General features: G+C 39.9%; 1 long non-coding RNA gene across 1 annotated transcript; it reads left to right on the top strand.

Moving 5' to 3' along the window:
- Positions 1-661: 661 nt before the first annotated feature.
- LOC147601340 (uncharacterized) lies at positions 662-25165 on the top strand. Its single transcript, XR_015258260.1, has 5 exons — positions 662-728; positions 1534-1579; positions 8221-8328; positions 10098-10354; positions 25029-25165. It is a non-coding gene; the product is annotated as an uncharacterized LOC147601340 (long non-coding RNA).
- Positions 25166-25959: the final 794 nt, after the last annotated feature.

Raw genomic sequence — 25959 nt, 5'->3', positions numbered from 1 at the left:
AATTTCTTATGCAGACATAGTTGAAACGGGAGGAGGGAGAACAGAGGAGAATGGGAGAGAGAAAGGAAACAAGTAAAAAATACGCAACAGAGTATGAGTAAACAAAAAGGAGAGCATGTGGAAGGCAAAGGAAATGCCTTGGTAAGGAGGTATCCAGACACCTATCTGTAAAACTTTGAATCATGCCCAATGGACGCTCTTGTGAGATTGCCCACAGAAAATTACATGACCCTTAAGCAGCCCTTCCTAATAATGTGTATAGGGCTCAGTGAAAATACATCTGCGAGAGGTTCCTGGCAGCCTAAGAGCAGGACTGGATAAACAGCAATGTTACAAGCATGTTACATGATCAGCATCGCTGTCTTTGCATGGGATTCCCCAGTTATGTAAAGGAAACATTAAGAAGAGAAAAAGATTGACAAAGTATAGTAGTAAAAAAAAAAAAAAAGGGGCATTTGTATGTGCTAGAGGAAAAATCAAGTAGAAGGCATCATAATAAACATTTAAAAGAATAATGAGTGTCATAGAGAAACTACAGTAACTTTTTTTTTTTTATTAAGGCAAAAATAAGGGATGTTTCATGAAGTTGTAAGGCAGAACCTTTAATTAAAAATAAAAGAAGTATTTCATGATGCATAATTACCACATGAAAATTATTCCCAGGTGTTATCACTTGGCCCAAGACCTTTGCAAGACTTGAAAAGCCATTGCCCACATAAATGAATAATGTGAGTATCCATCATTGCTTCACTTACTGATTTAAAATTAAAGTTAAAAACTGTAAAGTATGTAAATACTTACGGCAAGTGTCTGAAAGTATTGAGGAAGAACTCTTCCCATAGGCAAACTATGATATAATTTTCCTTTTGGTGCTCTTGCACCTTCTGAGTCACCTGCAAGTGGTTAGGTTATTCCAAAAGCAGGATCAGTAGCCTGACACCTTATAGCAATATTACACTTGTGTGTTCCTGACCCTGAACATCTGTGCTTCGTAACTAGAAGGTATTTGATTAAATTTTGAAACTGTACTCTTCTCCATCTGTCTCTAAGTCCCTAAAGGCCCATTTATACCACTGAAACACTATCTTAAAGGCACAAGGAATGACATGAATGACCCTGAACCTACTGCAATTATGAAGCACAGATGAGAACAAAACCACTTTCAGGCATTTTATAGAAAGCTTGTTTGCAATTTTTCTGTGATTCAACTTTTCTACTTTCCTCTCTAAACTTCCAGTCACTGATTGCATAATATTAGCGCTCTCAGTAACTGAGTCAGTCAGTGTTTAAAAACAAACCAACCTGTAAATCACATACCATTTTTCCCTGTGTTGAAATGCCATTGCACTTGTTAGACTGTCTCCTTGTGTTTCTCTGAGTTTCAAAGAGGCTGGGTAAGGAACACCGTCCAGAAGAACAGTTTATTCCCCAAGGAACTGCAGCCAAGTACTCCTACAAGTAGAGGTGATCCTCCGAGTATCAACAAAGTTCTTGCATTTAGATATTTCACTTTGATTCCTTTGTCTTTTGCAGAACACATTAAAAGGCATAATTTCATGCTGCTGTGCAAGTGAGTGTGGTAAGAAGGAATGTTTTCTGTAGCTGGCCTCTCTTTGCACCTCCTGATCTAAAATGCCTCTCCTGACCTCATAAAAGATCCCATATCCTTTTATTCATGGCCCTTTTCTACTCTCTGTTTCCCTTGGATTAAACAGTACCCCTATTGTTAACTCACAGCACCTGCCACATAGGCCCCACAGCTTCTCATGCTAGCTAAATTAATGAAAAGGCTGGGGTTATTCACTCAAAGACTTTAAAATCTCATTAAAAAAATCAGAGGAGAAACAGCAGATAGCACTGTGGTGAGCAATACTACAAGTATCAATCATTTGTATTATTTGCATGGGTCATTATTTCAGGCTGTCCAGTCCAAAAGGAAATCTCTTTCATCCAAGCTGTATGTCTAAGACACATTTGCTGTACAGATGTTTCCTAGAACAGCCTGAAATGAATGAATAAATGTCAGAAAATGTTTTAGATGGAGCAAATAGAAGACATTATTTCGGCGAAGGAAAACTGACATGTAGTGGCAAAGAGTGCGTGTTGTACGGAGTATGAACTATGAGCCTCTCTTCAAGCCCGTGCCATTTTTCACTTGGAAGGCTATTTCTGGCTGGTTGATGGCTCTGTTCTCGATGATGCCAGTGAGCTCTGCGTCTTTCACTTTTCTTTATCCATTGGAAGTTGAACACCTCCAACATTGCTTTCAAGTGTTATGCATCTAGCCATGTATGGTTTTAAGTAAATTAAGAGGTGTACCATTGTGACAAGCAGTTTTGCTTCTTTGGTACAGCCCAGTGTGTACAGAAAGAGTAAGGCTGGTCTGCAGATGATGCAAAATTTTGTGTGAGACATTTGTAGAAAGTTCAAAAATTTTCCATGAGATTGTTCACACCTCTTGGCCTAAGTATTTACACATTGCACATTTTGTGCCCTGAATGTAAAGTAACACATACTAAATAATAATAAGAAGAAAAACCTTTACCAAAACAACCTGCATACCACTGCAACAGACTTCTTCACCCATGGACAGATAATGAGTGAACAAACACCACATGACACATGTTAGTCATGCTGCTTAATGAATAACTGGTGATGAGTACAATACCTGTGTGGAATGGCTGTAATGTGTTTAAGGAAAAATATGTGTTTGGATCATCGTTTTTTCACTGAGATACCTGCAGTGTTCAAGAGAAATGTCTTCATCAGGGAGCCCAAGTATTTCAACATCTTTTCTGCATCTGTTTCCTTGACTGCCTTGTTCCTCAGCCATCCACAGCAGTCACTGAATCTTCAGAACTTGATGATGAAACCTGATTTCTTTCAAAATATTTTACAAAGGAAGATTCTCGCCTTCTCTTTCTGCTTCACCATGGCCTCAGTCTTGCAGACAAACACTGGAAGTACCAGATGTTTGTCATAGTCCTTCACACGGATATTCATGTCAGTGATCTAGACAGTTCAGTATACAACTACAAAAAAACCCAACTTGGACAATATCGGTCCTGGACTGGGTTTTACCATCATAATACCTGGAGCACATTACTATTCTAGATAGTGTGCTCAAGGCTAGCTGAGCACCATGGTAACAGGCAGTGCATAACGCAACAATCTGTTATTTTGTTATGTAAAACATCCCCGTTGAGTCTTATCTTTGTGTCATTAAGAAGGAATTAAATTCTATTTGTGTATAGTAATATGGATGAATGTCTGCACATTGCTCTGCGACTTGTTTCTCAAACCAGTTTGAATTAACTTTTATCAATCTCATGTCACGCAGTGCAAAAGTCTTCTGCAGTGTTAGTGTGGCAGGGGCAGATTACAGGGGAGAATTCAAGGAGCGGTTAGCCTCCCCCGTCTCCCAGTTGGGTTGCGCAGCTGCATGTCTGTGTGCCAAGTTGAGCAAGGGAGGGCCTTGTGTGTGACCAGGCAATTCCCACGTCCACATCGGGCTCCCGTCCATGCCCGGCGTGTAGCGCTCCTGTTTTGTTAGTCAACGTGCCTGAAGCGCTGTTCCCACCTACCTCTTCCCTTTATAGAAACAAAGTCACAACATTAATTTTGGCAGAGGAAAGGCAGAGAGAATGATGATTGCTTTTTTTTTCCCCTCTTGGGAGAGTATAGTCTTGTGGATAACAAATGAGGACAGCTATACACCCTAAAAACATTGAAAAGGATTGTATTCTTATAATCTATTGTAGTGTTCCAAATCCTGCAGCAACACCTTGCAAGGTTAGCTTGGGTCTTATCTGGGGGGAAAAAGATTGAGTAAGCAAGCAAGCGAATTGGCTACATGCAGTTGAAGGAGTATGAATTTCAAATAATTTTTTTGCTATGAATACTAGTTGCTTTTGTGCTTGGTGTCCTGGAGTGAAAGAAGGATCATGGCCCATGCTATCTCCAGGCATGTGCCTCTTCCTTCTATGCTTAAAGGAGTTTTGTAAGAAGACAAGAGTTCCTGGCATGGTCTACCTCCACAGCCCCTTCATCTGTTACGTGGTCCTTTGTGGTCCCTCCCCCATCACATGTAGTATTGGGAAAAAAGACAGCAAAGGCTGAACCATAACACCCACAGCTGTCCTGCAAGTGAAGTGCTTGCAAGCTGTTTGTGTCTTTTAACTTATGGTTTGTACCTTCCTAGACCATTCTCAGGAGAGATATTAAGAGCGTTTGGAGGGAACTTGGATTTCGGTGTTTATTGCCTTCCAATGGTGCCTCCCACATGCCAAAACCTGGTGTAAAAATAGCAAGCAAATCCAGGTGACTAGCAGATATGACTCTAGGGAGGCAACCTGGCACAAAAATGACTGAGTTAGAACATCAAGAAAAAAACCCACCTGGTCAAGTGCTTCAGTCAACAGCTAGACTGTTGTCACTGCTGTAAACATAAAAGTTGCCTGCCAGTTGTGGCTTGCACTGGTCCTGGTCTCACGGTGAGCATCAAGTTCTTGGCTCTCAATGGCTTTTCAAGGATTTGTTTGGAGAGTCACTGTCAATTGCAAGATAACCCATGACTGAGGTGGTAAAGCAAATCAGATGCTGGAGGTCTTCCTCTTGTTGTGTAGCACCTCAGTAGTGCTCTGTTCTTCATTCTGTCCAGTGGCCTGTCTGTCTCAGAATTGGAACAAAGTCCAGGGAAACGGAGGAAGCAGTGAGTGAATGGGAGCAGGTTCAAATTGCCCACGTTGCTGCTCTCCTTTGGGAGCTCATGGAGAAGTCCTGATAACTCAAACTGGACTCGCAATGTTGCCAGCAGAGAGGTGTGGGAGAGGCCTGGCAGGAATCAGAGTTGAGGGAAGGCAGAGAGCATATGAATAGGCGACCTCTAACTATACCTGGAGATCTGATACATCTGCAAAAATCTCTGGAGCAGTCGGTGGGGAGAGGGAGAGAACAGGCATGAGGAAGGGAACACTGACCCTATCAAGATGAAGTGATGTGGTGCTCTCTAAGAGCATCCAAACAGAGGTAAACACCCCTAGCTGCTTCTTTCACTCAAGAGAACCATCTAAGCCAGCCAGAGGTCTCCAGTGAATAGTGCATTGCCAACATTGGTTATAGAAACTAATGGTTAGCAGGCTGTTAGAGGTTTCACAACTCATTCCCTTTGAATATTAGTTATTTCTTTTGCCAAAGAGAGAAGGAGAAAATGGAAGGAGGAAATAAAAAACTACATGGGGTAGTTAATTTATTTTGAAAGACTGAGTCAGTAAGGAGATGGGTGAACTCTGCAGATGGCATTGCTTCAGTCAGGACAGAAAATTCAGTGCTTTCCTTGCATGTGTTTAAGATTTATTTGGAACAAGGAGGCATAATGGGACCAGTCTGCAAGCGCTTACTCAGGTCAGCAGCCTTTGCTCAAGAACTCTCACTGATTGAGGATACTTGTAACACTAAGGATTCCCCAAGCTGGGGAGCTTGGCTCTTAGGTCTGCCTCATCTTCTACCCTTGCTTCACTCCCTACTCTCACCCCCGATCTTTTGCAATTCAGTGACAATCAGAGGTAATAAAAGGTGTGTCTGTGATCCTGTAAAGCAATTTGCATCATCATCTTTTGTGATGAAATTTTCACAGGGGAAGGAGGCGCAGCAACATTTTGCTCAAGTTAAGGTTGTCCTGGCAATATAACAAGAAGCCTGAAGCCCTTAATTTTCATAAGAGAGATCTGATTACCGCAGCCCGTATTTGAGTGCAGAAATGTGTCCTGCAGAAACTACAGCCCCCCACCCCTCCACCTCTTTAGATAAGTCTAAAAGTAGTCCGGAGTGTACAGTCCTGCGTTACTGCCGCTGTGTCACAAGCACGTGGACAGGTTCAGGCTGCCTTGCTGAAGTTATTGTGCTACGTGTACAACAGACCACGCAACAGCTGCCTCTGCCCTACCAAAAACATAATTTTCCTTAGCTGGCTTGAAGAAACCCTGCTGCTTTCACTAAACAGAAGTGGCCAGAACCTGGCAATTGACGTTAACTGTGTTGTATGTTATTTCAGTGTGTGTCTATTATAAACAGATGACAATGCAACTTTCATTTTGAGTAAAGGAACTGATAATTGACACAGAGCTATTAAAACGCCACAAATAATCAACGTCTAAGCCAACTGAATAAAAGAACTGTCAGAAATGGCTGTCTTCTGCTGTGTTGTCTAGTGCAAATACAGCAGCCTTGCTTAATAAACAAGGCCTCATTTAGTTCTGGGCTTGCCTCAACACTGGTCTTTTACAAGCACTTGGGACAAGATCATTAAACCTGTATGTATCAGCTGAAGACCTGCCTCTCAAATTTCCTTCTAATGCCAGGAAAGGCCCTAGTAACACAATTACACATTAACTAACAAATAATTATTCTCAGTAGTGGGAAGTGAGTTATTTTGCAGCTCTCTATTGGAGTGTTTGGATACCTTGCATGAAATCTAGAGAGATTAAATTCCTTTGCCTTTCCTTATAGTTGGACAGCTTGCAGGGCATGCTGCAATGCTGGCATCTAAATCTGCTTGGAGAGCAATGTGGAAAGATTACAATTGGAATATCCATTATCATGATAATGTGTGGAAATCTGGCACCCATTAACAGAGCGGTGTGGGAAGGATGTTATGGGGCTCATAGATAAAGCAGAGAGGGGATTTTGATACCTAATGTCCCTAGTACAGCAGAGCAGGGAAATCTGATGGGGTCCTTCCCTGGCAGTGAGGAGACCACTACTGCAGTAAGTCGGGCCCTGTAAAGAAAAGATGGCGCTGGAGCCTACAGGAAGGCTGGTGCAGGCTGGCTGCCATTGCAGGCCCTCGCTGAACGCGTTGTAGGCAACAGGGCCACACAATGAACAGATACTACAACTACAGAAATAAGTGGGCTTTTGTATCTGGAGTGACTAAACTAAAATGTTTTTTATCCAGTTAATCTTGATGCAAACTCATATCTGTTTCTTAACAGGGACACCAAGATTTAGGATTCTGTTCAAATCTGAACCTTTTCTTTCCTTCTGGTCTCCACTTGTAGGAGAACGCCTCTGAGTCCAGCAGTCTTCTGTATCAGAAATCTACTGTTGTTACATTGATCGTGATCTAGACATAAAGCCTGAATTCTGTCTTGTGTGGATAGCAGGTTTTAATACCTTCAAACAGTGTCAAAAAAAAAAAAAAAAAGGAGAATAAAAATGCCTTGAATAATTTAAAAGGTGCAATCTGGCACTGCTAAGGAGATGGATCAAATAACCTCCTGGTCTTTTCCATGTGTGACTTTCGCAGTTCCGCACAGGCTTTTCACAACTGTTGAGTACCCTGCATCAGGGCCAGTGTGCAGGGGTAAGGAAGAGCTCACACGAGCAGCTTGACACTTTGCCAATGCCTACAGAAGCGGTATGCACCTTTCAGTTAGTAACTGAAGTGAATTATGTTTTTGGTTGTACCTTGCAAAGTGAATAGCAAATAACTTTAGGCTATAACACTGTCCAATCTGTTCCCCCATATGCACTCCGCTTCTTTTCCAAAGAATACACCGTACCATGCAGTAATGAGAGCATTCAAATAACAATGGAAAGAATGACTCTGATATTCTCCTGAACTAGCTACAAAGCTGCATATCCAGTTCTCTGCCTTTTTTGGTCAGTCTCTTTACACCATTTATGCCTGTTTTTAAACAGACTGGGTAGAAGAAGAGATTCCAGCACACCTGATCCAACTTTTAAACTCAGCTCCACAGAAAGGCAGACATTACACAGTCGTAGAGGAAAAGTCAGTAGAACTTCCCCTGCTCCCAGCACATTTATATTTCTTAAAATTATTCAAACATGTTGATAAAATAGGTAAAAATGAGAGTGGGAGGTTACACACAAACTGGACTGCAGGACACAAAAAGTCATACACTTCTGTAACACTAAGTATTATTTCACATGTGGGAGGCCACTTCCAGGCAATGTGTCGGAACTCACAAATAATTTTTAAGGCACCTGTGAAAAACCACTGAAACCAACACAGACCACCTGCAACATGCAAAGCCCTCAGCTGAAACAGTCATATTCACAAAGCAGAGCTATAAAGTCCTCTATACTAAAAAGTCCTCCAAATTAGAAAGATTTATTGTTCTTCCGGGGGGAGTTTTAGGCACACAACTTACTCCCATTGAGCTCTGAGAGTTTCTCATATTCTGTTTCTTCTCACAGTATCTTCTTTATGGTCTGTCCTGCAGCCTGCTCCTCTTCTAGCTGGATAAGCTGCCTCTGCTGTAATCCTAGCACTTGTTGGGCCAACAGGGAAGACAGTGGAACGAGGTACATACATAGGATAAGAATGATAATACTGGTATATTCTTGATTCTTTGTATTGACTTTCTCACTGAAGGACTGTGCACAGCACAAATACTGAGTGAATTTCAGTCCTGTGTGTTGGGCCAGGATGCGGTTTATACAACACCTGAGTTCTACTTAATCCTCAGGTTAGGATATAACTCTTGTGTTACACTTCTGCACATGGGAGAATTTTGATTAAAAAGTTATTTGGGAGGAGTGAGGATGTTTACTTTTTCTTCTTCTTCTCAATCTGGAAAGGACCACCGAAGCTCTTGTACCTACTGAACTATGAAGACAAAGAATTAAGGTTGCAACTAAAGCTTTTACACCACTGGTCTGTCCTGTTTGAGTGGTCCACCTCCATACATTGTTTGTGCTTGAACAGTGCAGTTTCTATTCTGAAATGTTCCCACTTGTGTGTCTGCTACATGCAGCAATAGTTAACAGAACATTGTGTCATATATGGTGTCTGGCACAGAGCATTGGTCTGCCTTTCCAACCTGCTGCAAAGGGGCTGAGCTGAGTACAGTGGTCATGATGACATGAGTCAAGGCTCCCAAGTGCACTTGCTGAAGCAAATATATTTGTCCAAAAATAGTGTCTTGGAATAGGACAGGCAAAACCCAACAAGCATCTCACTGGAAAATAAACAGCCTGTTAATTCTTTCAGATTTTTCCTCGCCTGTTGGTCCAGACAGGAAGCTGTTTTATCTATGGAAAGAAATTCTGTTTATGCAGGGGAGGGATACAAGCCTTCCATACCTCTAAAATCCTCCAGATCTTACAGACAGACAGATCTTATTCTAACCGTCTTCCCATATATATTTTGTCCTTAATACAAAATGAGGCTCAACCCTTTGCAGACCTCTGAACTGTCAAAAGTCTGGAACAGCAAGGCTCCCGGGTAATTGCATCACGTGAGAGGGGAGGAGGTTGAGGGAATCATCACTTGAGAATGCATGCCCACATCTCAGCTTCTACACGTGATCTGACAGTGGGCACGTCAGATCACGCACGGAGGAGATGCACAGGGCATGCCACTGCCGGTAGACGCGTGCTGCTTAACAAGGTTGCTTTGAATGCAGGCCCCCGCGGGGTCTCCTCCACCTGCTTCAGCTCCAGGCTTGAGTGCTTCCTCTCTGCAGCCGCAGTGCTGGCAACAGCTGTTACCTCGGGGGTGCTACCAGGAGGGATGGGTGCAGCAGAGGAGCGGCAGCAGAGTGAATCTCACTCAAAATGCCTCAGGCTCAGCAGGGCTTCTCTTGCCATCTACCAATGGAACACGTCACTGCCATCACAGCTGCAGAAATAATGACCAAAGTTGACTTTTCCTTTTAAAAATGGAGAAATTTCATGTAGTGAACCACATATTTCTTGGATGTTATTTGGCTTGCCAAATGGCTATAACCTGTCAGCCTTCAGTCTCTTTTTACCACATCAGCCCAAAGCCTTCTCTAATCTCCTAAAAATGCTGTGTTTTCTATCTTATTGCTGAAAGATTAGTTTGTTCATGCTAGGCTAGACAGGCTTTTTTTTTCATGAGAATGTTACCTTATAGGTTACTAAGCTCCTTGTATCTTCCTCACAAAGGAAATATTGTTCCCTTTTTCCCTAGAAAAACATTGAAATTGTCAAGGGATTAGCATATGTTAAAGAATTTTAAAAAAATTCTAGCAAGGAGGTCAGAGAAGTTCTTTGCGTTCCTGTGTTTCAGAGCCAAAGTACTGAAAAGCACGTCTATTCAAATATAGGAACTGTGGCTCTCTGTGCTCTCAGAAGGGTGTCAGCAATTGGAGAAGTGTGGAAGAGGAGAGGAAATCTTGTGGTGCCAGCTGAGGGAAGGAGAGGAAGTGAGATGAACAGTGCCCCTTCAACCAGCAAGACAAAGAGGAATCATCAGTTCCGTTTCTCAACCACCAGCTCTCTTTTCTGTGCTGGCAGGATGCTCCTCCCAGTCCCAGCTTCGATTTAAACTTGTGTTTCAGAGCAGTAAATGCAAATGCCCCAGGTGAGGACTAATTTATATCACAGAAAATGAAAGAAACTCATGAAGTCAAGAAAAGAAGGACTTGAGAAAGGGCTGAGTTTCATTGCCCTGCACTTTGCTTTGAACTTGCTGAAGTTCAGAGCCATTCAGAGCTGGAGTTTTGGAGCAGACCCATCTCTGTTGTCATGTATTGTTTATTACAGAATAGTGTGCGCAAGATACCACTCAAAGTAAAAAATGTAGAAGAATGAATTGTGAGTGCAGTGGCCATAATAATTTCATTGTTTAAAACACTTTAGAATATATGGTTAAGAAAGGTGCGGACAAGTACATGTGAAGATATACGGTTTAAAACAGTGAACTTTAACCATGTAGGCCTCCATATTTGTACAGATAACTACGTCATAAACTCAAGCGCTCATAGGTTAAAACAGGCTGGATGCATCAGGAACTCTTCAGCTGTGGACAGAACATATTTCAGCAAGTTGGAAGTAGTACCAAATGATCATGGGCTGAAAAAGCTTTTACCCCACTCTGAGTTGCAAACAGAGCAGAATTTGGTGCCAAAATATACCATCAGAAGCTCTTTGAATTAATATAATAATAGAAATATGGTGGTTTTATACCTTTTTTCTAACAGTCCTGAATTAATTTATAAGCATTATTTAGCACTAACTACAGCTTTGAGTTATGGGAATGTATTTTCACAGGCAGCTCTGATATGGTTGTGTGAATTACCCTAGGTCACAAAACTAAAAAAAAAAGAAAGCAAAGCACAATAAAACAAAAGCAAGCAGGGAAAGGGAAGCAAGAAAAGGACTGTGAGAAAAGGGCCAGGGAGTCCATCAGGACTGGAACTTAAGAGTTTCACCTCCTGCTCCTGCTGGACAATATTCTCTGTCACTACCATTTTCAGTAATTTACCTCACCAGCATGATGTCATGTTACATATTGTCATGGCTCTACATAATGCTATTTTTGAGATTTTATTTGCATTCTTTTTGAATGCTTACCAGCTTCACTCAGGGAGGGATATTAATGTCTCAGCTCAGAGAAGCCCAAACTGTATTATTATACTCTAGGAATAGTTTCTGAACTCAATTGCTCCTTAGATATTAAAATAGACTGTATCTGTCAAGCCATCCCTTTTAACTTTCCCAAGCATTGGATGTTTATGCAGTGCTTTACATGCATTTAATTACAATGACACGATTGAAATACGCATAAAAAGGTAGTTTTATAGTAAGCTTCTGTGTTGTTACTCAAAAGAAGGTACTTCAGTTTCTAGCTTGTCAGAAGAACCAGCCACATAGGAAATGTATGGTTCTTCTCATATGGGAGCAAAATTACTACTGGGAACTTTGTAAATAAGATGTTGAGAGATGTACAACCATTAAAGACTCTGACTAACAAATCAGGGAAATTATAGCAGACCACTGCTGAGAAAGATGCTCTTACAGTTTCCCCACCCAGTAAAGGCTGGGTCCAAATGTTTGTTGTCAGTTGCTAGAGAGCCTGTAACTTGACATAACCAGGCGCTGATGTCAGGGCTTCAGGGCTAATACTGAGCTAAGATCTTGCCAGCATTTATAGTTAACCTGTTTGTACTACAGACAGATACCACGAAGCAAACTTAAGTCAGTGTTTACCCCTACTGTTAAAAGCAAAGTGAAGGGGAGAGGACAGTTTGTGGCTCCAAGAGGGCTTGATAGCCAAAGACTAGTGTCCTTGTAAATCTAATAAATAACAGACAGTCCAAATTTTTGTAAGAGCTCCAAGGTTTCCTGTGGGATTCCTTTAGATAAGAATTTGAAGGGCGCTGGTCACTTCTGAAGGTACATTCCCCTGTCAAGGTCCAGCATATAAGGAGAAACAACGCTTTTTTTTAAAAAAAAAAAACAAACAAACTATTTTTCCCTTCTTTGCATAGAGATGAATTGTCTACACTCTGTTAGAAGAAACAAGCAGTCAGTGGGTGTGTAAAGCAAGAGGAACAATTAGACATGATAGTGGTGAGCAGAAATATAAAAAGCAATGGAACCGAAAATCAAACAAACTCTGCCATATGTAGCCTCCTGAAGCAGGGTCATGACCTAAATACACAATACTCTCTGAAAGCAGTGCATGTAGTATTTAAGTATCTCAATATACACTTACTACATACTTGTAAAATATTTTCCAGATCCAGTGTAATATCCTTTTACTTGTACAATATGTTCCTTTAATAAGGAAGAGACACCAATCCTGAACCTGCAGTCAGAGGTGCTTGTCTTAGAGAAGGTTCCTGGAACCATCTTGGCTCAGGTTCAAAGGCTGCTCAAATGTTTAGGCTCAAACTAATCAGGTTATGTACCTGACAGATTATTTTCTCCCTTTCATAGGTCTCCCCTGAGGGATATTAGTCATAAACTCAGCAGAACGCCTACACTGCATTTACACAATTTGAGGTAGCTGTTAAAATAATCCCCCACCTGAGCACACAAGTCTGGTAACTGTTCAATCAGTTATGTAATTTGCATGTGTAAATGAATTTTGCATTCACTGATGGATTTATATGTGTATAATGGATAGTTAAGAGGGGAATCTGAAAACTGTTCTATAGCTTTCATTTCCTATAATGGGATTTTATCACATTAAATTATAACTGTATAAGGTTTTATATAGATAGGTATATATATAAAGATGCACAGAACATATCTGTCTGTGTTCACTTTACTTCTGGAGCTGTAACAGTGCTTAGCCAATTGAGAATGGGATGGTGGAGCCCTGCCCAAGGTAGTCTTTGCGTGTCACATATTGGAAAGTGAGTGGAATAGCAAGACTGGCATTTTTGTTAAACTGTAGTGCTTATGAGAATAGCTGTTTTCATACTCTGGGTGTTTGGATTTCAGTATGCTCATCATTGCAACTTTTACTCTATTTTTTTTTATGCAAATCTTCAGATTATGCAATGCACTATTAAAATTCTGTATTGTCAGTGCCCAGAAAGGAAGTGTATCACCAGTACCACTGGCCACTCATTGGCACCAAGTTGTTAGCAAAGGGTTGTGTGAGTGCTGGGTTTCTGGCACTGATCTTTTAAAATATTTTTTTCCTTAGAGAATAGACAAACACACAGTTCTGAGCTTCACGGATGAATGTAGCAAAATAAAGCATCTTAAGGTTTGAGTCTGCCAACTCTCTGTCAGTATTATCAGTTTCTGTAGTATAATAAAAAATGAAAGTATTTTTGCATGATCAGTCCGGGGTAAAATTGGGTGGTTACAATGACCAATACTTCACGTGACCTTAGAGAATTCAACTCTCATCAACTTCTCATGGAAACAGAAATATCTTCCAGATAGTCATATGTTAAAAATATAACACCTCTCACTTGCATGTTTACAAAACAGTTTCCCAATGCGATTTTCAGTTTCTGTATGGCTGAGAATTCCAACAAAGATCTTTTTAGAAGTCATCCTACATTCACGTTTAGTTTGGGTAGTGGTAATGTCACATCTAGGCTTTTCAAATTTCTCTTAGGAACCACAGAGCTGCTACTAGGAGCCATGAACGTGGCTTTGCCTGTATGCCCGTAGGCATAGATTTATATTATAGGCTTATAGGTTTAGTTATTTGAATATTCACTGTCAGATAAAAGAACATTAATCAATGTAAGATGTTAGGAATTGATCAAACCACTTTTGACTAATTCTCCGGGGGCATCTCTCTCATAGTGATCTGGTTTTGGATTAAATTAAACGTATTTAACTCAAATTCTATTACCGTATGGCCCTTAAAATCTTAATCTCAAAAACTCCCAGCAAATTTTGGAAAACAAAAATCCCCAACCAAACCTGCAATACTTTTCTTCAGTCACAACACAAAAAAGATTTCAGTACTTTTTCCTTTTACAAAAAAAAAGAGCAAAATGATGTCTCTGAATTTATGGATTCTCTCCATTGTTGGTTTATTTTTTAGGGAAAAAAAATGTTAATAGAAACTTTAGAATTATAAAATTATAGAAAAAGTATTATACCCGTGAGCAGACACTAGCATAGGACATTAGCCAACTAGAAAAATGAATGCTGATCAACTTAGGTGATGGGGAGTTTTTTTCTGCCTACTTAAAACTCAGTTTCTAGTTTGCAATTCTAATGCCCTGTAAAGAGTTAGGAAGCAAAAAAGTCTTTGATAAAGACTTTACATTTTCTTCCTTCCTATTCTCTCACATTATTTAATGAGAGATTGATGCCAGTAATTCAAACAAACAAAAATAAAAAGCTCACTCTAAAACATCCAAGATCCTCAGAGAGTCTTATAGGTAAACCAGTTTTTTTTTTAAAAAAATAGCATTGACAGTTCCTCTTAGTTCCAGAACCTCACAAGAACTAGAAAAACTATTATTTTCCCTTTGTAAATCACTTTAAGGTCAGGGCATGTTACTTTACTTGAAAATTTCAACCCTAAAAAAGAAAGTGTCAAAAAGAATGTTAATCCTGCCCACTGATTATTGTAGAAGACGTGCTGTTACGGGTACTCTCTGTCCTTTGCTGGTTTTTGGTTCCTGCTGGCTGCCCTTGTTTTTACCTACTGCTGGCATACAGCACTATCATATGAGGTTGCTGTATTATAGTGCTGCTTCCTACTGGTGTGCTCTTGTTTCATTTCTTCAGTTACTGTCTAATGTTTATGCCATTCGCAATATGTGAATGGAAACAGAAACCAGGGCATGAAAGACATTGACAGTATAGATGAAGCTGTAAATCTGTATCTTCTTTTAGTCCCCTACTTCAGTCTTTACAGTCCTCATATTTATTTTATTTTTTTTACAGCAATATACTGCCTAAAAAAAAAAGCCTAATCATTTGGGAACCCTTTGGTTAACTGAGAAGTAGGATCATTTTTTTTTCAGGCACAGCAAACATTTTTCCATCCAGCTCTGTCTTCACAACCTCATGATGTCTTTGACAGATGAGGATATTTGTTCTCTGTCATTTCCAGTGTGGAGTATTTAGTATTAGTATAACATTTTGGTCCAAGGCATGACTTTTACCAGCACAACTACATAGCTGAAACCTATAGGAAAAAGCAGCTGAAAAAAACTCAGACATAATGTTCTGCTTTTCCTATGGTAGTGAGCTACTCTGATATAAACACTTCACTGTCAATATATCTTCATCTGCGCTTTAGAGGAAAAGTTGGAGCAGTGCAATTTCTGTGTGGAAACATGGCCCAAATGACTTTTTCATGGTTCCTTTTAAACCCAAATTGTTATCCTGGTCAATGAGGAATTGCAATTCCGTTTGATTATGGATATATTTAGTTTAAGTGTTTTCTTGAAAAGAAATGTATTTAAACCTTGAGTTAATCTAAGATTAAGCGCTTTGCTGCACAGGAATTTAGGTCAGTGCATAAGAGTTCTGCTGAATCAGAACCCAATGAGTAAAGGAATACCTACATGCTTTTATAAGTTGTACTTTTAGAGTACACATTCTCAAGCTCAAGAACTACCAAAGATTGAGCACAATGATTATTACACTTATTTTTTTACCAGGAAGGACATTAAATTAGATCGTAAATATAAAATAGTAATTGTTCTAAGACATTTATGGTATTAATGATATATTTTGCTATTATTAAAGTATCCCCCACTATATTCTAGATGGACAGAATTCAGAAAAGAGGTACGCTTCTTCTGGGAAGGCAATTGTCTAAAGACAGATAGAAAACTTAAAAAGAATTATGGGGAGGGAAATGGTATATATAGATTAACCATAATCTATATATAATGAGTAACGTGATGCTGAAGCAAAGAGTGTCATTAATATCTATAAGATAATTTTGTCTATTCAGACCTCAAAGGCAGAGAAAAATGAGAATCTTTGTGACAGTTACCTTTAATTTTTTTTATTGTCCTTCTTCCTTGCAAATGAATTTTTAGGCAATCTCCAAGCTCTAACAGAGTCAAATGAATCAAATATGTGTGCATATGACAAAAGTTGATTGTGAAAATTGAACTGTTGAGAGTAGTGAGAAATGTAAAAGGGTTTTATTAGAAAACACAGAATCATAGAATAGTTTGGGTTGGAAGGGACCTTTAAACATCATCTAGTCCAAACCCCCTGCAAGGAGCAGGGACATCTCCAACCAGATCAGGTTGCTCAGAGAACCGTCCAACCTGTCCTTGAATGTTCCCAGGGACGGGGCATCTACCACCTCTCTGGGCAACCTGTTGCCATGTTCTACCAGGTCAAGCACTGTAAGGTCTGACAGCTAGCTCTGCTCAAGGACTGTCTCTGAGTGACATTGCTGGGAATGTGGGAGTCTGCGTAAAATGAGATCTCTCTGCTAGGAAGAATTTCAGGACTTCCAGAAGTGGTGGGTGATCATATTGTACCACATCAGTATTCTCACTCTAAGTGTATGTGATACCAAATAGTTAAGATCATTTAATTTAGGGTGCAGTGTGACTTTATAGCAATGATGATCTAGGGGCTGGTGTCCCTGAAAGAATTGTTCACATTTCTCAGAGCAGTTCCTTGTATAAAGTTACACTCACACAGCTATAAAAGTGTTAGGCAAGTAAGTCTTATATTTGTATAGAAACTGATGTTAAACTGATGTAATCTGAGTGGACATAGCATTTTCTATGTTGATTTAGCTTCAGTTAATCACCAACCGACTTAAGCTAAATCCTTAAAGCCACCCATAACTTCCTATGCGTCAGGGTGTATTCTGTCTAATCATTACAGTTTTCTCTTCTGTAAAGAGGCTAAGTTTTCAAACACACTTCAGTGATTTAGAAGCCTATCACTTCTTTTAGAAATTACTTGCATGTCTAGGACTCTCAGTCTTTTTGCAAGACACTAAAACTTAAGCTTATCTTGAAAATAATATCGGCGGTCTTAAAATGGCAAGATTCTGCACCTGTGTTATGTAGCGTAAAGCCTTAGATTAGAAAACAAGTCCAAAGTAAATATTTAATTGAGGATAAACAATTAACAGTTTAGAGAGATCAAAGAGAGAACTTACACTTCTGACTAGGATTGTTTAAACTTGCCCAGCTGCAGGCTAGGAGCAGTGACCACTTCGAGGTTGCCTTCACATTCAGAAGTGACAGGAACTATAACATTTAAGTAATCTCAGATCTCCAGGCATAAGATCTGTGGAGAGCCCTGAACTCTGAGCTAGCTACACATTTGCCATGCCTGGGGATTTCTAATGTCTCATTTAATAACAATCTCCAACCATGAAAGCCAGTGGTGATCACAAGTTCTTAAACTTAAACTGTCAGTTATCTGGTATTTGCATCTCTTGTTCAGGGGAAAGAGCAGGGCGTGGAAGAGGGAAAGGTGGCATGCAAAGTGAAACTGAAGTCAAAGAGAGATCTGTAAACACACAGGCTAAAAAGCCAGCTGCTAAACTATTCTATAATATGGAGATTCAGGAAAAGTTAGGAATGGAGAGATATCTTCTGGCAGTGTCAATACACTGAGAAAGCAAAGTGTTAGCTTGGCTTCAGACAGCTTAATGAACTTCATTTTCCTTCCTGGCCTTATACTTTAATTTTATTAATTTAACATAAGGAAGGAGATTTAATACTTGAATCTTCTACCTCTCTTGGACGTGGTGATATCTATTCAAAATCTGAGACACAAAGGTACCTCATCGTCATATATTCTTGGCTAAACTGAAAGACCTCATCTTGTAATATGAGTAACAACAATATTAGAATTAATCCTAGCTTTCTGGCAAGTATTTTCCACAAGGAGGGAAGATGGTTTGAACAGAAAAATATCTAAATATCTGTATAAAAGACTCATAATATATCCTCTTTCTATGCCTTGCTAGTGGAACGTGACCAAATGTGTCAGGGCTTGCTGATGGATCTGGTGGTCTGACCACATCACCCCTTTATATTTGTACCATGAAGTTCCAGGATTCTGTTTGAGGCTCTGGGACAGCTGGGCAATGCTATTCCCGTCAATGTTCCTCTCCAGTGCACTGCCTTGAAAATATTAACAGCAACAAGCTATGTCTCTGTCAATAGAAAGGGCTATCATATAATAAAATGACCAAGACGAAGGTAAGGTCCAAGAAGGACCTTAATGTAGTTTGAAAACAAAGACTACCCTGTCTGTGAAACAGTGTGAGAAGTACAGAACTGACTTTTTTTACAGTTCAAAATGGAAAAGTCAGGACTCCAAAATCATGATTAAAAAAAATTATGTGTTTCTTGTGCACATTGTACAGCCTTTACCCCCAATCTCATTCGCCTAGCACATGTGCCAACATGAACGAGATGACATGGTAGACAGCTCGCAGGTGTCCCTAAGATTACAAAGTCCTACATTACTAAGGCTTTATCCCATGGCCAGTATCTCTCCCCTGTCCCAGTGCAACTATTCTTGTGGCTGCAGGTATTCTTTGCCTTTACTTTTATCTTTGGATAGTTGATGTACAGCAGCTACCCTAAGGTTAAAAAAAAAAAAAAAAAAGGTAGAAAAAGCAGTTCTTAGCACGGAAGACAAGCCCCAAGGGGATACTGACAAGCAATCTGTCTTGGGGGGTTAATTTCCAGATGGATCCGGTGCAAAAACCACATTCCTGAAACTAGTAGATGAAAGCATGGCAGCTGATACAGCTTAAATTTTTTGACTCAGGCAAATCTGTGTTTACCCACCTAGGATTAATGCTGATACCAGCCAGAACTGCAGTCACTTCGTGGCAGCAGTAAGGGTTCTGGAGTAGTCCATCTAAAATGACTACTTGCTCTACTGACTGCTGTGAATACACCATTGATTTCTTCATTTATTTAAAAAATGACAAAACAAACACTCTCAATACAATCTGGGCTTTCATTTGCAGGAGGACCGAGCTGGTTCAGGCAGGTTACGGTAATTTGTCCGTTGACATTCTTCTGATGGACAAAATGCCTATTATAAATAGGTTTGTTGCTTCTCCTGCTCTAGTGGCCTCTCGCCAAAAGCATGATCTGATTCTGGCTTGAAGAGTTTGCTCTGCAGATACAGTGCTCTGAACACTAGGGGAAAATTAATTAGACATACCACTAAGTAGAACAGGGAATTTTAGAAGGTTAAATCTTCCCACAGCTGAGTGGAAGAGATGGGAGACACGTGTCCTTCTGCTGCTGGTGGATTCAAAGCCTCTGAAGCTTTTACATCCCATTTACCATGGAAAAACAATGTAAATGGTCTGTAGGCCTGCAAGTGGCCTTGGCAATTTGAAAAAAAAACAAAACAAAACAAAAACAGCTTTAAAAAATTATTCTCTTTAAATTAGATTATCTCACAAACCAGGTCATATTCCAGACATTCAAATATTAGTTCTAGCACAAGGAAGAAGGAAAGAATATGAGGCTCAGAAGGAAAGAAAGGAGAAGTTAACACTAAGGCTCCCAAACTTAAATTAGCTCAAGGTACCTGAAACCATCCTCACAGTTTCAGCATATGCCTTTCAAGGTCTCGCATGCATTTGCTTTGAGATGAATGCAACATTAACTTGAATTGTACATGCTTGTTGAGCTGATCTATCTGCAATTTTAGCAATTGTATCAGAGAAGACAAACCTCACTCATTTGCCAGGGTCCCAGGACCTTTCGAATTACAACTATCACTAATGAACACTTTACTCAAAAACCCTTTACACGTTTAACTACAAACTATTCTCAGGATAAAAGCTTGCAGCAAATAAAATGACACACAGTGACAAAAAGGGGCTGGGAAATTCCATCCTTCTTCCTGAACCCTCTGTTTACCAGGGGGAATCAAAAGTGGAGAGGCACCCTGCTGTGCCCATCACCAAACAGGATGGCCAGGCATGGCCATAGCACCGTGGCCAGCCATGTTGCAAAGGCTGCTGCAAATCTGGAATGGAAAACAGAAAAGCATGATAAATGATCAAAACCTCTCACAGGAAGAGAGATTGGAAAGAGTGATATTTTCATAGGTTGGGGGCAAGTGAGAGCCTAAGAGAGTGGCTAAACCACCACAAAGAGCTACACGGGAAAAGTGTGTAATACTGCAAGTGGTCTGGAAAAGAGACACTAGGAACTAAACTAAAAGAACAGGAGAATATCTTTGATCTTATAGCCCCGTGTTTAAACCGTTCTGGAGCAGATGGATTTCCATCTGCCTGCTGCAAGGCTTCTTCTGTCTGCCTTGTAAACCTCTGGTCTGACCACAGTCTCAGGTGGGCTTGGACTAGCTGGATGTTCAATCTGATTTCTCATGGAAATTCCTGTATTCTTCTAATTAAACAAGGCTCTTCATTCAGTGTTCAAATCTAATTGCTGTGGTGATATTTAAACATATGTTTAAATGCCTTGCTAAACTCGGTTTAGGGGCACCTGCTTTGGGCACTGCAGAAGTTGCACCACTCAGAGGAACAGACCTCTGGCCAATCTGGATGGGAAAAGATGCAGGCACATGACTGTTAGCTCTGCTGGGTTTATTAGCATGTGTTAACCACTTGGGTGGATGTTTATTTAAAACCATCTGCTCAGTTAATCTATGTAACTATCTGAAACAACTCAGGTCAGTCTTTTAAACAAAAGGATTGGACAGATGGTCAGCTCTGCAATGCAGGTGGAGCACTGCAGGTTTGAGGAAGCAGATATAATTCCAATACAAGCTGGAATTACCCTCTTGCAGTTGTTGGATTGTTAGATCTGTTGCATCACTTACCCAGGTAGTGGTTCTGGTAACATAACCATATTCATCCATGCTGCTAGTAAGGTCCAACATCTGAGATCAAGCATTAGGGTGTCTACATTTGTAGAATAATTTCAGTACAATATATGCATTTGTACAATAGCTCAGCTTCCAACTACCACCTCAGAGCTAGCAGCTGCTGCCCATTCAGCTGAAAACCCGCAACTATTTGAGTGTGAACAGCTTTAGATCCCTTCTAGAGGACATTCAGACTTAGTCATTGCGCTGCTATGACTGTTACTATGGCTGTGATCGGTTGCTGTATCTTATCTGAAGTTGGTGAAACTAGCCTCTGAGGGCTGCTAACTCCTTAAATTTAAGGACAATAAGAGAATATCGGAGTCTACACACATATTACTTCTGCAGGCTTTGCCCGGGTAGAGTCAAGCCTACAATCTACCTACCTATGTCTCATTTTCTGAATTTACAAAATAAAGTGATAGCACATATCTGGCTCCTTAGTGGTGCATGCAACATAATAATAAAGTACACACATTTTCTAAAAACATACATAGAAACATAGATTGTTCTCCAGGTTTTGTGAGGATACCACATGTTGAGCATGGAAATCCCAGCAGAAAAGGAAAAAGCTATGTTTGGATGTTTTGATTGTCCTTGAAACCTTACAGAAATGTGGGAGTCAAAGGGAAGGTAAATAGTTAAAAATATTTGTTTGGCAATGAGGTTATCTGTTTGCAGAAACACAGAAGAACTGTGTGATTTTTCGGTAAAATTTGTTTTGAGCAATTTCATCAGACTCATCTTCTAGATGGTTGTCCAAATAATTGTTTTGTGGCTTGGCAGTCAAGTAAAAATTTAGGGGAAAATTCAGCCGGAATCAAACAGAATTTGAATCTTCTTGCCAAGCAAAAATTAGAAATTGATTTAATCTGACATGTAATTTTCTAGCTAACATGAAATATTTCATTTGAAGAATTTTCACAGAAGCAGAAATATAAATATGTAGAGAGGGAGTAGTTTTCAGAAGTGCTGCTGGGCAGACAGTTGCTCCTTTATTCAATATCTCAAGTGCTGTAGCACTTACATAGGACATGAGCTATCCAGATTCAACTCTGTCCTCTGTCTACATTGCTCACCTCCCAGAAAAGTGACATAATTACCACATGCGGTTAAAGAGCTGCTCTCCAGTTATCTGCTGATGCACTTTCACTTCAGATAAATATTTGCAGGAGCAAAGATTGGAGCTCCAGGCTTACAGGGATTTTATCACACATCAAATGGAGGCTCATTCCTGGACACTTTTCTATGGTCTTTCTTTTGTAATATTTAAATGTTTTATGCAAAGTGGAGTTGTGGTGCTAACCCAGGGTTGCTCACAGCCCAGGTAAACACTCTACTCCCAGGCTGTCAGATAAATCCAGTATCTGCCACATCATCCTTTATCTTTGTCATAAAAGAGGAGGAGGACCAGGTTCTAGCCAAAGGTACCTAATTAATTCAAACTGAATTTGTAAATAACATTGGGATAAAGAATCCAAATTTTGCTGAAAATGTGTCTAGCTCTTGAAATTTCTTTGCAAACCTTTAAGGAAGGAATGCATGTTATATTGTCTGACACTGGAAAGCTTAGAGGACCTAAGGAGATGGATTGTGGTCAGAAAGGTTTAATTTTAATTGCATTGAATGTGTACAGTATGTAATAGTCTGCATGAATATATATGAGTTACATGAATTAGGTATAAAATACATTCCTGGTCTGGGCAAGACAAATTGAATGTAAAATTTGTATTAAAGTGACTGCTATAAAACATTTTTACATTTCAGATGTAGAGAGCCATGCCTCTTGAAAAAAAATTAATGCAAATTCATTGAGAATATAGTGATCCTAGCCTCTAAAATATGACGTCTGTGTACTCCTTATCAAAATCAGTGTCAATCACCTATGTTTAAATTCAATAAACTGTGTAGAGAAGACAAATAGAGGAAATTTTTAAGGGGTCACTTGAAAAAGATCTAAAGAGGCATGCTGTCTCATGTGTTGCTGCTGATGCACGAAAAAAATGCCTGGAAGAAGCCAATACAGTGTCAAGAATGCTGGCATAAGTAAATGAATGACCAGTGCCTTTGGGGCACTGATGTTTCATTACATAGACAAAAATAGACAAGACTGTCACATGCATTCACATGTAGTGGGAATGAGGAAAAATTCCAATACTTTCTCAATGTCAGGAATCTAAGCCAGGAGACTTTTTGAAATACATTGATAAATCACAAGATGAGGAGGAAAAAGGAAGGCACACAGTGGCTTTCATCTTCATTTTTACTCTTGCAAAAATAAAAAAAAAAAATCATGAAAATAAGTAATTTTTTAGAATACACCAGGAATTACTGCAGTCTACTGCCAACATCCTTAGACACAGGTTGAAAAACAAACTCTGGTCAAAAGTAATATCAAGACCTTTTTATTTGGATGCAGCAGCTTTATAACTGGGACGCAACTTAGTGCTGTATATTCCTAGTGACTAACGGTGGCGGGAAGACAAAACCCAACCAAAGCAATTTCTGCTTTGTGTAAAATTCCAGTCTGCTAACATTGTACTTAAGACAAAACACCAGCAGCCAAGTTTCCAGCAAATGGGAACAACTCAGTCCACTGGCCAGCCGAAATACCTGCTCGGCTACAACCAGGGAAGCCAAGGAAGTTGGCTGGTTTCCTAAGAAGCTAGCCAGACTGTGAGCCCATCAGGCAGTCACACCTTTAGCCAGGCAGCCAACTTGCCTGACTTCTGCCAAAAGCTTTCAAAGTGCCGTTGTGTCTCCAGGGGAAGAAAAAACTAAAAAAATGTTTAAAAGTTACCAGTGAAAAAGAGTTATTTTCTGGAAAATATGTTTTGGTGGAAAAATTGTGATCAGGTCAAGAGGCAATTCTGTCTGTAGTGCTTAAACAGCCTCTGTTGCCTGAGGCCTGGAATCATTACAAAATATTGCTGATGCCAAAAGGGAGGTACACACTGGAAATACGGTACGTGATGTTGAAGGACTAACTGGTGAGGTAGACGATAGTAGGACTCAAAAGGCTAGCCACAGACAATGCACAGAAGTCTACCCTGCTAACGGCACTCCACTGAATAAGAAATTACTGTTCTTCATATTCTCATTACTAGCTGTTTTTACCCATGGGACTGGAGCACTTGAGAAATTTTGCCTCTAAATTTGCATTCTTGCAAATACAGAGAAAGAAAAACATTTACTAATATTTAGACTTCATAGGGTATGTTTAATATGTAACAGGAGTAAACCAAGAATCACACGTATGAGGTATAGCTGACTCCAGCCACAGTCCAAAAGTTGGACATTTTATTTTGGTAAAACAACCACTTTAGTATTTCTTACACTTGGCTTGCACACTTGTGTGTCCTAGGCTGACCCTCACTTGGGGTGAGTATTGAACAGAAATCTTCTCTTCTTATTTGCTTCACTCAGTCTCTTCCTAAGTGTTCCTTTTAGGCTACTTCCATCACATGCCATAAAGACTTAGTGGCTGTCACTAGAACTTTATGGGATTCCAGAGTCAGAAATAAAAGGGGCCATTGAACTGTGATGGACCACTTACAGGCTCTTGAGTACCTTGGTGTACTTTCCACTGACAGAAGCCAGCAGGAATATATAGCAGAGATGAGGCACATTCTTTGCAGCACAAATCACACAACTGTGACAAGCTAGACAGTAAAGTGCTCTGTGTCACTGAGAAACAGCAACTTTACCTTTCAAGAAAATTTTCACTAGTACTAAATAATATTAATGTCCTGATCAGAATTCACAAATCCTGCCACATAGCCAAAGCCTTTGATTTAGGCAAGGGAGACCTTGACAGCATCCCCATTTTCGTCCTTATATAATAGAAATACTTTGCATTCCTCTAGCACCTTTTATCAGAGGATTCATCTCCTTTACAGACAGTAATGATTTAATGCTCGCAATGCCAATGTAAATTGGGATTTGTTTTACTTGTTCTACAGATGGAAAAGAATGAAGCGCAAAGATGATGCAACTCATTTAAAGAAGGCTTGGCAGAGCCAGGCACAGAATTCAGATCTCCTGATACCTGAGCCAGTGCCTTCACCTTGCTATCTATCATTGCCCTTTTACTTGCATGCTGTGCAACAGGCTGGACACAAATAAAAAGAAATGCTTCACCTCCTTTTAAAACTGGATGCCTAAACTCATGGGTTCATAGCTAGACACCAAGTGTGCTAAACGTCCAGAACATCTTCAGGCATGAGATTTCACTAGTTCTGAAAAGCAGAACTTAGTGACTAAATAAGGGTTAGGAACCCTAGTTGTATTCATGTAATTTTTTTTTTTTTAAATCTTTCTCTTTTTCTATTAAGCACTGCTAAGTGGCTCTGTTGAATGCAAAAGTATCACAAAAAAAAGAAAAAGATTTTGTGAGAAGAAAAAGAAACTGCTTTTGCTTTACTGGTGTCTGTAAGTCTATCTGAGATGTCACTATAACCAAGGCTAATTTTATTTGTAAACATTTGGCAAAGTTTCCAGGAAATATATGCATGCACTAGACCTGACAGTAAGTGGTTTTGAACATAGGAGCCGAAGCTTTTTCGTAGGTCGACTATCAATAGAGCATCCTATACCATGTTGTCAACTTTTTTACCCTGTCCAGTGACACTACCTCATTTCCCACTTACACCAACTCATATTCAAATATCATGTCCATGCCAGCCAAACAAATTACTAGTATTTAAAAAGAGATAGGAAACTATAATTGACTTAATGTGACACTCAAATTCTACATGCACCAGAGACTTTGTTGGTTACTGTGACTTGGGTATATTCCTTGATGCAAGGAACATGTGCAAAGCACTATTCCAGTGAAAATACACAAAGCCGGTATCCAACCCTAACTATTCTATGATTCTATAACCTCTAACA

This window comes from Chlamydotis macqueenii, chromosome 3 (genome assembly GCF_036417535.1).
Source record: "Chlamydotis macqueenii isolate bChlMac1 chromosome 3, bChlMac1.mat, whole genome shotgun sequence".
Taxonomy (NCBI): domain Eukaryota; kingdom Metazoa; phylum Chordata; class Aves; order Otidiformes; family Otididae; genus Chlamydotis; species Chlamydotis macqueenii.
The sequence above is the reverse complement of the archived record's forward strand: the minus strand, read 5'-3'. Positions and strand labels throughout refer to the sequence as shown.